Below are 4,394 nucleotides of genomic sequence, written 5' to 3' on the forward strand. Positions count from 1 at the left end.
CGGATCACCCTCTCCTGCCCCATGCAGCGCCAATCAGTCTGATGTCTATCCTCCCCAGCCAGAGTCCCGCACCCTCAGTCCGGCTCACACTGCAATGCATGCTTCTCCCCGGGAAACAAACTTTAAGCACACAGGTGCAGTGCAGCACCGTGGGAGCCGGCTCCCCGAGGACACCAAAAGCTTGTCTGCCAGCCCCCCTTCTCTTCCCCCATCATACACAGCTGACAGGTCTTTCTGGGAGATATGCTGACCATCTGTCCAGCAGGCTATAGGGAGCCCAGGCCACCATGGATGAGTGCTCGGCCTGCAGCTTGGTCATGGAGGTGAGTGAGATGACTCCATCCCCCACACACCATGACATACCCCCTCCATCTCCCATGTGGACAGGGACACAATTTCTCCTGGGGACAGGGACCCCATCTCTCCTGGGGACAGGGACCCTTTCTCTCCTGGGGACAGGGACCCCATCTCTCCTGGGGACAGGGACCCCTTCTCTCCTGGGGACAGGGCCCCCATCTCTCCTGGGGCAGGGACCCCATCTCTCCTGGGGCAGGGACCCCATCTCTCCTGGGGACAGGGACCCCATCTCTCCTGGGGACAGGGACCCCTTCTCTCCTGGGGCAGGGACCCCATCTCTCCTGGGGACAGGGACCCCATCTCTCCTGGGGCAGGGACCCCATCTCTCCTGGGGCAGGGACCCCATCTCTCCTGGGGACAGGGACCCCATCTCTCCTGGGGACAGGGACCCCTTCTCTCCTGGGGACAGGGGCCCCATCTCTCCTGGGGCAGGGACCCCATATCTCCTGGGGACAGGGGCCCCATCTCTTCTGGGGACAAGGACAGGGACCCCATCTCTCCTGGAGACAGGGGCACCATCTCTCCTGGAGACAGGGGCACCATCTGTCCTGGGGACAGGGACCCCATCTCTCCTGGGGACAGGGACCCTTTCTCTCCTGGGGACAGGGACTCTTTCTCTCCTGGGGACAGGGACCCCTTCTCTCCTGGGGACAGGGACCCCATCTCTCCTGGGGACAGGGACCCAATCTCTCCTGGGGAAAGGGACCCCTTCTCCCCTGAGGACAGGGACCCCTTCTCTCCTGGGGACAGGGACCCCATCTCTCCTGGGGACAGGGATCCCATCTCTCCTGTGGACAGGGACCCCATCTCTCCTGGAAAATGGGACCCCATCTCTCCTGGGGACAATGACCCCTTTTTCACGTGGGGTCAGGGACCCCATCCTGCCTAGGGTTTGGAATGCCATTTCCCCTGGTAACAGGGACTCCATCTTACCTAGGGACCCCACCTCCCCTAAGAAATGGAACCCCATCTACAGACCATGCTGGCTGGCAGGGCTGATGTCAGCCACCCTACGGTGCAAGGATGGAGGAGGGGGCAGAATACACAGAGGATACCTGAATCCCCAGCCATTTAGGGGGGGTACCAGCAGGGGTCACTGGACACCAGGGGAGGGGGAGGGAGGTACAGCAGTATCAGCGTGGGGAGGTTGGAGGACAGACAGGGGTCTAGCAGTACCAGTGTGGGGTGTCTGGAGGATTGGGGGGTACAGCAGTAACAGCAAGGTGTGATCTCCAGCCTATGTGTGCTCTTTCTCGGACCCCCTCATCGGCTCTGCCAGGTTTCCCCATCCCCTTTCCTGTTGGCTGCTGCTTGGGATCTGTCAGGACGGAGAGTGGGAAATGGGCCGGTAAATGTGTAATTTACCAGACCCTTTTTTTCTGAATTGAGTCAGTGATCTGTACTGATCACTGACTCTGTCCATTCATAATTGTGGCGTATACTAAACTGTGTTTACTATGCTTCAGTTTATGAATGGATAGGAAGCTCCGTACAGAGCTATTCCTGTCCATTCATTCTATGTAGCCGAGGCTGCAGAGAAGGAAATTAGGGGGCTGTGTCCTCAGTCTTCCTCTTTGTCTTAAAGGTGAAACATCACGAAAGTCCCCCAACAGGGCTCCTAATTTTTTTTTAAAAATAATAAAAAAAACACTGATACCAGTGGCGGAACTACAGGGCTCACAAAGGTCATACCTGTGACCAGGCCCTGGAGTACCACCACCGGATTTGGAGGGCGGGCCCTGGCTGAAGTTCAGGGGGGGGGGGCCTTCATGGTTTATTGCACAAGATTAAAAACACTTACAAGATATAAGTGGGAGTCATTTTCATCATAAGTATGTAGTCCTGGTAGTTCTACTGCATCCCACAGGCTCCTCGCATGATCCGGGTAGCTGGGAAAAGCTCTCAGCTTGTGCGAGGAGCCTGTGGAAGGCAGTAGAACTGCCAGGACTACATACTTATGATGAGTTTAACTCCCACTTATATCTTGTAAGTGTTTTTACTCTTGTGCAATAAATATTACTGTTTTAATACTACACATAGAGAGCCCCCCCCCCCCTATTGTTTCTTTTATATGTTTTGCATAGTTGATGGAGACACTTTGAGGATGGCTGCCTCTTTTTAAATCACCCCTTTGTTTTTACCTAAAGACTGACTAATCAAATGTACATTATTACAAACTAATGGCATTGCCTCCTGCAGCGCCAGATACCCAATTTACCTTCACTAAGGAGGCAGAATATGCCACTCTGGCAGCTGCGGTGGACTGCGCACTAGTGTCAGCTTGGGTTAGGGAGAATGAGGATGGTTTAGTAAGCAAGTTCACCACCTACTCTGCATGCTGTGGCTGGATAGCAAGGGCAACATCACTAAACAGAGGAAAATGTGCCCTACCTGAGGATGGACCATGTCCACCTTTGCCTGTGGACACAGATGCTGCTGGCCCCTCTTACACCCCTCACCCACCAGAAAAACTGCATCAACCGCAACCGCCATAAATGTAAACCTAGCCTAAGTGAATTTAATCAATCAGCATACTATATCCCACCCCATAGTGTTTATCAATATGAGGACATGGAAGAGAAGGGAGGAAGGGGAGTCTTACGTACCACTGTGTATACATCCACATGTGTGATTCTATAGTTATATGGGCTGCACAGCTAAGAAAAAGGAGGAAATTAAGAACTTAGAAGTGAACCTAAATATGAGCATGCTCAGTAGAGGACAGCGGCTGGTCTACACAATCTCAGCCTGCAGTGGGGACACTGAGAATATGGGAGGGACAGCTGAATGCTTTGGTGGCTTTGTGAGTATGTACACTCAATTATATATTGTATGTAGCATGTAAGGAGAGTTTTTTTTATAGTCTGGGTTTATTTACATTTTTACATTGATGGTGAATGATGCCATGTCAGCAGGTGACCATATTATCTGGATAGACTAGGTCTAAATAGGTAGGTATGAATACATGCATAAAGGGGAGTTTAAAACAGAACACTTTTACGTAAGGGTATTCTGTAACAAAGTGAAATATTGTTTGATTAAGCTCTGATGGAAGCTGTCATTTTCTAACTCAAATGACATACTAATTATTGAGGATTCCCCTTGTTAATTGCTTCAGCTGCCATGCCCCACAGATAGAATATGGTGCATATCAGAGAATAACTACTTCCACCACTCCATAATCCCACAGGTGTTTTTCTTCACAACAGATTCCCTTTAAATAGCTATAAAGATTTTGAAGATTTGCTTTTAAGATGATAATAAAAATAAAGTTGTAAAATGCTTACTTGTAAAACTATTACAGGGAACAGCGATTATCTGTATAGTTTTTTTTCTCAAGCTACAAATCAAGGATACTAAGTAAATAATTTCCTAATATGCATATTGTATGTAAAAAAAAACAACTTCTGTAATGGCAATGGACTGCTCCTCCATATAAGTAAAAGGGAAGCCTACATTAGGAGTATTTTGATTTTGCCTTTTTTCAAGCTACTCTTTTCACAGTTGGTGAAACATCTCCAATTCTTTTTATTACATTTCTATGTTCTTCCTACACCATAATTTCTAATGATCATTCCTTGGCACCTAGCACTCTAGCACACTCATTATAGTCTAAAGCAGCTGTAGCGCTACCCCCGCAGGAGCCGCTGGTTGTTGTTGGGATCGGCATATTAGGTTACCTTTCAGTGTTGTCTAGGGGAGTAGTTGATGAGTAGAGTAGTGAGCGAATGTCCAGTCAATGAATAAAGGTTTTCAAATGCTTTATTTCCAGGCCCAACATGGCCAACATCAACATGAGGTAAAGCAAGAAGGTTGATGAAGCGATAGAGAGAACCTTGCAGTATCAGGCCTGGATATGTGAAAGAGCAATCCTGCTCTCAGTAATACAATAGTAGTAGATACAGTTCGTCGCCACTCTAGCCAGAGTGGGTGAAGTGCCTCCGGACAGACTTCTGCCACAAGCCTGGCAGCCGAAGTGTCACTTTAGATGGCTGGGAGGAACAGGCCTCTGCCACAGGCCTGGCTCCAGGGCCTCT

This window comes from Rana temporaria, chromosome 4, assembly GCF_905171775.1.
Source record: "Rana temporaria chromosome 4, aRanTem1.1, whole genome shotgun sequence".
Lineage (NCBI taxonomy): Eukaryota > Metazoa > Chordata > Amphibia > Anura > Ranidae > Rana > Rana temporaria.